Source organism: Symphalangus syndactylus, chromosome 11 (assembly GCF_028878055.3).
Source record: "Symphalangus syndactylus isolate Jambi chromosome 11, NHGRI_mSymSyn1-v2.1_pri, whole genome shotgun sequence".
NCBI classification, from domain to species: domain Eukaryota; kingdom Metazoa; phylum Chordata; class Mammalia; order Primates; family Hylobatidae; genus Symphalangus; species Symphalangus syndactylus.
In genome coordinates, this window is record NC_072433.2 from 98,997,022 (window position 1) to 99,009,898 (window position 12,877).

Consider the following 12,877-nt stretch of genomic DNA (forward strand, 5'->3'; position numbering starts at 1 on the left):
ATCTAGTTTAGTCTGCTTAGAAGATGTCCCATTTCAAATACATGCTTAAATTAACTAATCACTTTTATATGGGGCACCCTATAACATCATTGCACATACATCTGAACTTGTACTAATATACATGATATAAAATTAATTAACAAATAAGATTTTATTTTTCAAACCTCATTTACAGGAAAAATTTGTCCTGCATCAATAAAACTAGTAACTTAATACACACACACACACCCCACTATATAAGTATAAAAACAATAATGATGGTAGAATTTACATCTTTAGAAGCCACTAGCTCTTTTTACAAATGAAGAAACTGACAGAGAGAGTTATAAGTTAGATGACATCTGGTTTCAAGATAGTAAAGACATTTTTGCCCATTTCTTTTCAAAATCACTTTCAAAAGACATGGGTAACAAAAACTTTAACTTCCGTGCAACTAGGAGATCTCTATAACCCTGAGCCAAATATATGATTGCAGAAAGCATATGGGGAAATGGTAAATGACTCATCAGGAAGATTAAACCTACTGGCATGACATGAATGAGAAGCAAGCCAATCTGATCCTCAGAACCCTGGAAAGTCTCAGGAAATGGAGATGGTAGTCATTATTTAAGCCAGTTTGAAAGTCCATATAAGGAGCAGTGAAAACTTCAGGTCCCTGTCTCTACAGCTGGGCAACCATACCTCTCCCATCTCACCCAACTACTAACCCAGTGCCTGAATCAGACATCAAGCACAGAGGAGGCTGGGGCATAGTGCCTTACTGAAAACTGGAGATTCGATTTTATCTGCATAAAAAAAACAATGAAATCCCTAAGCCCCTCTCCCTGCAGAGTCAATATGCTAAAAGCCATCACTGCACCCCAAAGAAAGGAAGTTGGAAAATCCTTTTTCTGAGGATCGTTCCAGAATAAAAATCAATAGCAACTCATATTTGGAGGGAAAAGACTGCTAGCCATCTTGATAATATCCATCAGTCTGTATGTCCCATCCAAACACACTGATTCCAATCAGCATTTTGCTGCTTCTCTTTGAAATATAAATAGATAGGCAAGGGTAATCAGACATTTGAGAAATGTGAAAAATGGAGATAAGATCTGCCTTGCTGGGCTTTTTAATAATTACATGAATTTATAAACTCACAGCATCTGGCAGAGTGAAGGTACCTGTAACGCATCCATGGAATTCTTATATAATATAGAATTAAAATTATATCTGTTTTCCCCTCTGAAAATAAGTTAATATTCATCTTCACAATATATCTTTAAGGATAGCATCGGAGCATTTAGCTGTGTTGCTGCTGCCCTTGTTGGAGTTGTTTTTTAATAAAGAGGAAGGACTTGGCAGTTTCATGAGGGAAGCTTAAAGCAATAGATGCTACAAAAACTGGAACATTTATTATCTGTAATGCACAGTCATGGGTAGTTACACATTTAGCAACACAAAGAAACTAAAAATCTTTAAAGGTACATTCTTCTTTAGAGGTGTTTGCATTATAACCCCTCCTGTCTATCTGAAGCTTCTCAAAAGAGTCCCTGGGTCAATATAAATAAGTTGCAAACCAGATAATACCTTATTATATGAATTAACAATATATTTACTCTGTAATACTGAAAAAAGGAACTGTCTCATAATACAACTAGAGAAAACACAGTAAACCATATTTCTAAATACAATATCTGATCACCAATGTTCTCTTCCCTGTTACCAACTCCAGCAGTTTCTAACAGTTCTACGCCTCACACAGGAATCTTTGCTGTGGATACTTGTGAGGCTGCTCACTGGTTATTCCCTCTTCCTTGAATAACAAGGCCCAGATGATACTTCTGCCAACTCTCAAACCAAGTGGTTCAGATAGAATCAACTCCATCCCTAGGTCTAGCAGTAAACATTTGATCTTTAAGAGTCAATCAGAACATCATTTCCCTATCCCCAAGCACAACGATTCATTAAGCAAAGAGCGCGTGACCACATCAGAGATGGTTGCAGACCTTTGGCCATAGACACTAAGTGAGAATTTCTTTCCTTTCTGCTATGCTTGAATGTGGGACGATGCAAGCCTGTGCTGCTAGGGGACAGCCCAAAGAGAAAGCTCACCTGAGAAGGAAGCCAAATTCTGAAGGGATGTAGCACCAAGATAAGAAGGGTGGTTTCATTCTCATTGTATCTGTCAACTGGATCTGGCAGTGCTAAAAACAAGAAATACCCTAGACTTCAGAAACATGATCCAGTGAGTTCCCTTTCTTGCTTAAGCTAGTTTAGATTAGGTTTTCTTTTCTTTTTCTTTTGAGACAGACTCTTGCTCTGTCACCCAGGCTGGAGTGCAATGGCATGATCTCGGTTCACTGCAACCTCTGCCTCCGGGTTCAAGTGATTCTCCTGCCTCAGCCTCCCAAGTAGCCCAGTTTTGTGTGTGTGTGTATTTTTACTAGAGACAGAGTGTCACCATGTTGGCCAGGCTGGTCTTGAACTCCTGACCGCAGGTGATCCACCCACCTCGGACTCCCAAAGTGCTGGGATTACGGGTGTGAGCCACCGTGCCCAGCCCTAGATTGGGTTTTCTATCAAACTACAATAACTGCATCTAATACAACCATGAATTTTTATGTAAGTATATTCAAAATAAAACTTCTTAGTATAATTTAGTTTCCTCATCAAGTAGGCTAAACCTTCCCCACATATATCTCACATCTAACTATTCTTCACATCTAAATAGTCTTTCAGCATAAATACAAATCACATTAATAGATCCAAAAAGTTCTTTATAATCTTTGATTCCCTAACATCAAGTATAATTAATGCAAAGTAAGAAGCGCTCAATGTTTATTGAATAATTTGAAAGTGACAGGCTGAATAAGCAAACAAATCTCTCACCTTGTCTAACATCAAGCCATTCAGTATAGATTCTCTGTATAGATAATCATTAATCCTAATTTAATTATTTCCAGGAATGGATGGAAACTCTCAATCTCCTTCAATGGAAAGAAAAATATTCAATTAGCTTGCTCTAATCCTAATACCAAGTATCTACCATATTCTTAGCACTTGGTTAGAGACTGGAAAAAAACAGTTAAAACTGACATGGCTCTTGCTACCTAGGAACTTATCAGCTAATATGGACAATATATAGGAACAGTTCTAATGGAAATACGGATATATATATAAAATATATATAAATAATATATAATATATAAATAACATATATAATATATAATATATAAATAATACATATAATGTATATGTGAACATGTACTCATGGAGCAAGGAACATTACTGTCATCCGCCCAAGCCTCCCAACCTGTAAAAGCATTCTTCAGATGTATCTGTGACAGATAAGTACCCTCTGCATTTGAATACTTGCAGGCACAGAGACCTCACCTCCTCTTAAGGCAGGCCAGAGCACTGTTGACAGGGTCACACATCTAGGAATTTTGTCTATATATTTAAACGGTGATTCTCTCCTTTATGGGCATGATGATGCTCCATATAAACTATAGGTCCCTTTCCTTATAAGAGCTTTTCAGGTCTGAGGACACAGATGTCACTTGCTTATGAGTATTCTCTTTAAGCTAAGCAAAATTATTTATGTAATACTGAATCTCTTCACAATTTTCTAAATATTTATCAATTTATTATACAATAATGATGGAAATCATTTATTAAGCAATTGTTCTATGCCATGTATTGTGCTAAGTTCTTTACATACATTACACTTTCTTAAATTCCTCATAACAACTGTTTATGGTACAACAGAAGATAATTTATCTGAGAGCTTAAATACTAATGAAGCATTCGAATCACTTATTTTTCATTTTTTAAAAGAAGGCTTTTTATGATTAGACATATTTAGTCACACCATGTAATAAGAGAAGATCAGTTTGTTACAATATGCTGTGCTAAGAGATGATGTGATCTCCAAGGCCGCAAATGACAGGCAGGTGATGACAAAATGGACAATGTGGTGCTGATTATAAAGAATCATTAGAAAATAATTCTAATGAGGCTCTTTGATGTTGTAAACGTCTCATGAATCCCATGGAAATATTAGCATGTTTATATGCTTACGAATATGACACAGTAGAGACGAAAAAACATGACTGTAAGGAATGCCGTAATGGCTGGGATGATATTCTTGTGAAAATGAGAGAAGTGGGATCCAGTGTGTAATGGTGGCTATGTGCTGGGTCAATAGACAATTCATCTCTCTAAAAAATGAAGGAAGGCAAAGTATGTGGGTGCACAGGAAGTGTTGATGATGTGGAAATTCTCATCAGATTGCTTACATTACTTCAGTGAAAAGGAAGAATGGTCGTCTGCTGAGAGCAAGAATGAGGAGGTGGTGATAGCATTTGGAGAGAGAGGGAAAAGTCTAAAATGGCCATCTGAGTGAGTTGGCGAGAAAATGGATTAGGGATGTAGACAATGATTGCTGTCTGTGCTACGAGCCCACTTCATGTGGGTGGTCATGAATTGAAAGTGCGGCAAGTCAGCATGGTGGTGGGCTTATCCCCAGCCATGTTTATCCATGATGTAAGTAAAGAGTTGTATTTATCCAGAGTTATGCGTGTGTCAAAGACAAATCCAGAGAGGCACAAAACAGTGATTATAATGATAAAGCATGAAATTAAGCTTGGTGAAAAAGTGACAGAGAATAGCAAGGGGATAAGAGACAATAAAAGATGGTAGGATTGGCCTTGCGCAGTGGCTCACGCTTGTAATCCCAGCACTTTGGGAGGCCGAGGCGGGCGGATCACGAGGTCAGGAGATCAGGACCACGGTGAAACACCGTCTCTACTAAAACTACAAAAAATTAGCCGGGCGTGGTGGCGGACGCCTGTAGTCCCAGCTACTAGGAGAGGCTGAGGCAGGAGAATGGCGTGTACCCGGGAGGCGGAGCTTGCAGTGAGCCAAGATTGCGCCACTGCACTGCAGCCTGGGCGACAGAGCGAGACTCTGTCTCAAAAAAAAAAAAAAAAAAAAAAAAAAAAAAGATGGTATGATCAATGATGTAGAGATACTAATCTTTTTAATTGGACCCATTTTTTAAACCACTTAATTCTCTCAGAATCTTAATTTTGTTATTTGTCACGTTATATATTTTTGTGTCATGTAAAAATAATGCGTTAATCCACTCATCCATTCACCTATGCAACAAAATTTTACTGGATACTAAGTGCCAGATGCTGTGGCATATAAAGTTAAATAAAACTGGTCTTTGACCTCAAGGACATTATAGCCTAGCAAAGAAAACAGGTAAATGAGGAACCACAGTACAGTGTGGTAAGCGCCATGAAAAACTCTCTAGGAGTACAGAGCAAAGACCTCTAAATCAGACTTGAGGGTGACAGAAGACTTCCATTAAGAGGGGACACTGGAATGGAGTTTTGAAGATCAAAGAGGACTTAGTCAACAAGAGAATGAATAAGGGCTTTCCATGGTCCATCCAAATTATAAATCAAAATGGTTACTGGGGCTGGGGTAAGACTAGAATTCTGCTTGTGACACACCCCTAAAGACCACCTCCTAAGTTATATAATTTTACTGAGTAGCTACAACTGTCCTACCAGACACGGCCGTTTCACACAGATCTGTTTTTCTCCACCTTGTCCATGAAGCCATCTCAAGCAACTACTTCAAATACCTTGCCAGATTCAAAACACCCTATCTAGTTTCTCAGACTTCCCAATCAGGGCACTTATTTAAAGGAGAAATTGGTTTGCCATTTGTTCCTAGAAAATTTAAGCAGACCCTCATAATTAATCACTGACTTTTATCCTAAGTGCTAGCAAACCACTTGTTTAATAATCTGATACAGGATTTTGCCACTAACTGACATCAGACTTATGAATCTGTAACTTGCATGTTTCTAAAGGATGAAATCAAGCTGGGGATCAATCTCTCTTTCTGAAAATATTTGAAGGATACGACAGTGTTTTAGAATCACTTTTGTGCTAAGGGAATTGAGAGGCAGAAAGAGTTGCCTAAGACAAAGGTTGAAGATAAATAGGGCAAGATAAATCGAAGAAGGAGTCACTGTAGTGGCCTGGAGAAATGGAGTGATATTTAAGAGGTTTGCATTCAATTCACAGACAGGAATAATCCAGGTCATCCTGGGTAAAGTCCTTAGAAATCAAAGACAATGTCTTGGTTCTGACATCTGGTAAACGGCTCTCTCATAGCTTGAGATAAAAGCCAGACTTACTTGGGGGAAACTTGGAAACCTTTTTTAAATAAAACAAAGGAAATTATTTTCTATGACATCACACCAACTCTGCCAACTCCCAGTTTGCCAATGCTTGTCACAATGTTTACAATTAAAAATTCAAATACACAAAGTCCTTGGTTCCACTGCAGTTTAGGAAGGCTGCCAAGAAGCTGGGATAATTCCTTCAAGGGAAAAGAAAAAAACAAACAAACTTCAAATTGATGACAAAGAATTACAGCTCAACTCATATAATAGACAATAGAGGGTTAAAGAAATTTCATTAAATGGGTCAGCCCAGGGCCTATCTGATATCAAGGAACTAATTGCCTTTTTTCTCATAATTGTAAAAGTTTATTCCCAAGTTTTGTTTTAGTTGATTTCCTTAGTGCCTACATTAACTTTTCAATCTTAAAATCAAAATACAGATTTAATACTACTTCCATCAAGGTTAAAAGCAATGCCCAACCAAGGATGAGACATGGCCAAGAGAAAAACTACTTTTGATTATCTTTTGGTTAAATCTTTTCTAAAAAAAAATTTTTTTAGGCAAGGCCTGAGTAAAGTATCTCATGAACAGAAAACTCAATTCTCTGTTCAGTTTTTGCTAAAGAAGCAGGAGGTACAAACTAGAAATCCTGAAATTGCCAAATGTAAAACAGTCTTATTGATTAAGTTTCTTCTCAACTTAATATTAAGAACAATTTATGATTATGCCAATAGCAGCCAGCCCTGAAAATAAATATGTTTTCTTTAGGGAAGGCAGCTAAGGCAACTGAAACAATATGCCAATTGTTTCAGGTTAGAAATATCATTGAAATATTATCTATTTCAACATAACAATCTTTTTTTAACCAGCATTATCTATGAAACAGCAACCCAATGTGAGGAATAATTATAGAGATGGATATTTTATTCTATAAATGGGTGTTGTCCCCTATATTGTTTTATATGCCCCAAACAGACAACCAGGCACAAAAGCAAATAATTTTGAAAAATGAGCAAAGGAATAGGTTATATTGAAATAAAATTAACTATATGCTAAATGAATCTGACATTTAATGATGATCATTGTTGTCGTACATAGCAATTATACCTAATTTCCAATTTACATATTTGTTGTTACTAGTATTTTAACAATATTTTTCCTCCTTACTTCTTGGCATCTACTGTTAATGCTGCTTGACAGTCTTCCTCACTCCATGATAAATTTTAATTCTTATTACTTTACTTATCTCATACAAGTTAAAACAAGATTCTTCACTGACACCTCAGAGTTAGGCCCAAGGCTCTTATCAGTGCCCCAACAGTGACTAACTCATCCTGGACCAAGACAGTAGTCCTTCAAATGCCATTTTAACTGCTGTCCCTCCCTTCAGAACCATGGCAGTCCTGATATCTGAGGCACCGAGAGAATGAAAATGTAGGTTATAGGTCTGCATAGGAGGAGCTGGGGATCTGACAAGTACATGCAGGAAGTAGAATACAGTGAAGTGCTGAGGGGAGCAGGTCAACCTAGGCTGGACCAAAAGGTGGAGAGATAAGTCTGTGAGCCTGCACTCTGATACCTTCACAGAAAACACAAAGCTGCTTGCTTTTGGCTTTTTCCTGTTTAGTTTCTCCCTGACATTTAACCTTCATACTGCATGGATGCCTTACAAAGGAGGGACAGTTCAGCTCCAAGTTATTCCACAGGCATCTTTTTTATCTTATGAATTGCTTCCCACTTGGACTTACACAATGCCTCATATACTGCGGGGACTCAATAAATAATTACCAAACATATTATTTTTAAAATAAATGGCTCTGTATTAGATGTATCTTGCTCACTAGAACCAGGTCACTAACTGACTTCACTTATTGAAGGTTACTGAATTGTTGATCCATAAACCCTCCAGGCATCTAGGGCATTGCAGGAAGTGCTTCCACTCAAGTTTCAGTTCCAGGTTGTTATCCAGCGTTCTAGGTCCAAAACAGGTAGAAATCTATTTTCTGCCACAAATCTACATTTTGTCCTAAATAACTGTGTGAATTTAATCCTAGCTGCTTGATCTGAGGGTAGACAATTACACTACTTCGTTTGTCTCATCTTTAAAAAGAGGGGATTATTCACTTAACTAAATTTTATTAAATGGTTTCCTCCACCAAAAGCAATGGCAACAAAAGCCAAAATTGACAAATGGGATCTAATTAAACTAAAGAGCTTCTGCACAGCAAAAGAAACTACCATCAGAGTGAACAGTCAACCTACAGAATGGGAGAAAATTTTTGCAACCTACTCATCTGACAAAGGGCTAATATCCAGAATCTACAATGACCTCAAACAAATTTACAAGAAAAAAACAAACAACCCCATCAAAAAGTGGGTGAAGGACATGAACAGACACTTCTCAAAAGAAGACATTTATGCAGCCAAAAAACACATGAAAAAATGCTCCTCATCACTGGCCATCAGAGAAATGCAAATCAAAACCACAATGAGATACCATCTCACACCAGTTAGAATGGCCATCATTAAAAAGTCAGGAAACAGGTGCTGGAGAGGATGTGGAGAAATAGGAACACTTTTACACTGTTGGTGGGACTGTCAACTAGGGCAACCATTGTGGAAGTCAGTGTGGCGATTCCTCAGGGATCTAGAACTAGAAATACCATTTGACCCAGCCATCCCATTACTGGGTATATACCCAAAGGACTATAAATCGTGCTGCTATAAAGACACATGCACACGTATGTTTATTGCGGCACTATTCACGATAGCAAAGACTTGGAACCAACCCAAATGTCCAACAACGATAGACTGGATTAAGAAAATGTGGTGGCCGGGCGCGGTGGCTCATGCCTGTAATCCCAGCACTTTGGGAGGCCGAGGCAGGTGGATCACGAGGTCAGGAGATTGAGACCATCCTGGCTAACACAGTGAAACCCGGTCTCTACTAAAAATACAAAAACAATTAGCCAGGCGGGGTGGCGGGTGCCTGTAGTCCCAGCTACTCAGGAGGCTGAGGCAGGAGAATGGCGTGAACCCTGGGGCGGGGGAGCCTGCAGTGAGCCGAGATCATGCCACTGCACTCCAGCCTGGGCAACAGCGAGACTCTATCTCAAAAAAAAAAAAAAAGAAAATGTGGCACATATACACCATGGAATACTATGCAGCCATAAAAAAATGATGAGTTCATGTCCTTTGTAGGGACATGGATGAAACTGGAAATCATCATTCTCAGTAAACTATTGCAAGGACAAAAAACCAAACACCGCATGTTCTTACTCATAGGTGGGAATTGAACAATGAGAACTCATGGACACAGGAAGGAGAACATCACACTCCGGGGACTGTTGTGGGGTGGGGGGAGGGGGGAGGGATAGCATTAGGAGATATACCTAATGCTAAATGACGAGTTAATGGGTGCAGCAAAACAACATGGCACATGGATACATATGTAACAAACCTGCATATTGCGCACATGTACCCTAAAACCTAAAGTATAATAAAAAAATAAAATAAAATAAAATAAACGGTTTCCTCCTGCAAAGAATGTAGTAGGCACTTCTATGGAGGAGAAACATGGGAGTCTGGTGCCTCCTATTTTCCTTAGGGACTGTGGTCATCCAAAACAGGTAGTAATCTATCATAGTCTAGACATTCGCAAGGAAGGGTATTTAGAGACATCTCTTAATAAACAATGTTAATAGTCAAAGTAATTCTTCCTCTCCACTTTCTTTTCCTTAAATCTTTGCTGGGGCTTAACAAGGACACTGATAAACCACCTTACATTCCCTAGAGTTAGAAAGCTTTTTTTTATTTCTGATCTAAATCCAGGCTGCTATTGCTTAAATCCATTTTCTCTTATTCTATTCTCTTGGAAGACAGAGAAAAATCATTCATCCTCCTCCATATTATAGTCCTTCATGCATTAAAGATTTCAGCCTTCATTTCTCCAGGTTACATAATACCAATTCCTTTCATTTTACTCATATATCTTATTTTCCAAGCTTTTAAATTAATTCCATTGCACTCCTCTTGGACTCTATGGATAATGAAATAGTTATGCAGCTCCTTTCAGAAACTAATTGGGTAATAAACCTTCAGGGAGGGAAGTATTTTTAAATCTTAAATCAGAATCTCACATGATCTGAGATTTAAAACATTTCTGGAGAGCAGAAGGAGGTTGGAAAATGCACATAAAATTGGCACAGAAAGCATGGGAAGAAATGGGAAAGTACCATTTGGATATTATTGTTTTATAAAAAGGAAAGCTGAAGCATGTGTTACAGCAAATAAGTAAAAGATACAAGATTAAAGTCACAATTAAAATAAGCAGCTGCAATTCCTGGTTCCCTACCAAATTGCTGTCAAGTGATTGTGATATCTGATCATAACAATCTTGACTGAAGCTTAAAAAATAAATCACACTATCACAGTTTAATTGGGCAGTGGAAGTTCACCATTCACTGTGTTAATATTATTTTGCTAGAAAATCTTCCAGTTCTCTCTTCTTCTGTTTCCAACTCAGTTTAATAGAACAGTCCCGCTCCACTGATGTGTTCTCCAGAGGGAATCAAACAAAACCTCTGAGAATGTTAATGTATTAGATCTCGTGTGATATCTAAAATCAATTACTATGTATATAAAACATTTTTTTAATAACTATCCATCAACCAACACATAGATATATCCATACAATGGAATATTATTTGGCCATGCAAATGAAGTACAGTCAACCCTCTGTATCCACAGGTTTCACATGCATAGATATAACCAACAACAAATCAAAAATATTTACAGAAAAAATAAAAGAACAATAAAAATACCACACATTCTTAAAATACAGTATAACTACTATTTGCATAGCATTATATTGTATTAGCTATCATAAGTAAACTAGGGATGATTTAAAGTATACAGGAAGATATAAGTTATATGCAAATACTGTGCCATTGTATATAATGGACTTGAGCACACGTGAATTTTGCTATGTGGGGGTGTGTCCTGCGACCAATCCCCTACAGATACCAAGCAATGACTGTACTAATATGCTACAACATGGATAAACCTTGCAAACATGATGCTAAATAAGCTAGACACAAAAAGCCAAATACTATATGATTCCATTTGTATGAAATGTCCAGAATGGGTAAATCCATAGAGACAGAAGCAGATTAGTGTTTGCCAAGGGATTGGAGGAAGAGGGACGAGGAGCAACTGCTTAATAGGGACAGGATTTCTATTTGGGGTGATGACGAACTACTGAAACTGCATGGTGGCAATGATTGTACAACAGTTGTGAAATTAGTAAAAGCATGGGAAGAAATGGGAAAGTACCATTTGGATATTATTGTTTTACAAAAAGGAAAGCTGAAGCATGTGTTACAGCAAATAAGTAAATAAGTAAAAACTGTTAAAATGATTAATTTTATATAATTTATATTTTACCACAATAAGGAAAATATTACTTGTATTCTCTGGTACTGTATGTACTAATGCAAAATGAAGCCAAGATAAAACAGGACACCACAGCGGTTGACTCTCTTGCAAGTCAGTAATCAGTCGGTTGAGTATTCATTGACAGCCTACTCAGAAAATTGTACTGGGCTAGATCCTGAGACACAGCAGCAGAGACAGATATGGCTTCTGCCTTGGCAGAGCAGACAGTTTAACAGGGCATCCATTCTTCTATTTATCCTCTCCTACCAGTGCTATGTTAGCTCTTAGAGGAAAAATAAGAGGAATAAGTAATGCGTGAACTTTATCAATCCATCATATATATATGTATATAATATATATGATTATATATCTGTAATGAAAACAACCCAAAAACAAGTCAAATAGCTGCTTCAATATGTAAGAATTCATCTCGGGATTCTAAAATAAGGATTGGCAAATTTACACTTAAATTAACACTTAACCATATTATTATTAGATGCCTAAAACAAAGAGATAGTTTACCTGCACCTTAATTCACAGAAAGGGATCCTTTTGATATTATACAGTGTTTAAAGTAAGAACAAAACACACACGAAATAGTTTGGATTATCGGATTACTATTCAGTAAATACTTACTCCTTCTACCCTTCACCACCCCTCTGTGGGCATGGTGTATTTCCCTGTCCCATGGATTTGAGGTTCCAGCACATACTGACTTTAGCCAATGGAACCTTAGAGGATGACAGGCATAGAGGCCTTAAATGTGTTTGCACAGTTAAGTTTGGCTCTTGTGTTCTTGCTCTTTACACAGGAACTGCTGAGTAGACGCACTGGTCCAAGAACAGTGAAAGACATGTAAAGCAGATATAACCCCAACCAGCAGCTGAAGAAGAGTTGCCCAACTCTGCCAGCCTAGATCAAAATGCGGTCAAATGTACACCCTTTACATTTTTGTAAATCATGAAGTTTTGGAGGTTACAGAGCATTATTTTGGTAATAGCTTATTATTAATACAGCCGATACACTGAAATAAACCCCAGAATTATTTCACAATGTATGATTTTTAAAAAACATTTAGAAAGCTAACCATCAATAAATTAATTTTCCCAATTCAGTTATAGATTTAGTATTAAAAATTATTAACTATATAAAATAAAAATTTAAACTAAGTAGACTAACTTGTATCTATTAGCAGTGTAACTGGTAAAATCTGCAAGGATGTATTACTTGGATGTTAAGAAATACAAAAACTC

The 12,877-nt window shown here is 37.4% G+C and overlaps 1 long non-coding RNA gene across 1 annotated transcript in view; it reads left to right on the forward strand.

Annotated features, from left to right (window-relative positions):
- LOC134731845 (uncharacterized) overlaps positions 1 to 12,568 on the forward strand; it is a 108,026-nt gene extending 95,458 nt beyond the window's left edge. The window contains exon 4 of the long non-coding RNA XR_010114478.1: positions 12,436 to 12,568. This is a non-coding gene — a long non-coding RNA (uncharacterized lncRNA). The remainder of the gene's footprint in view (positions 1 to 12,435) is intronic.
- Positions 12,569 to 12,877: the final 309 nt, after the last annotated feature.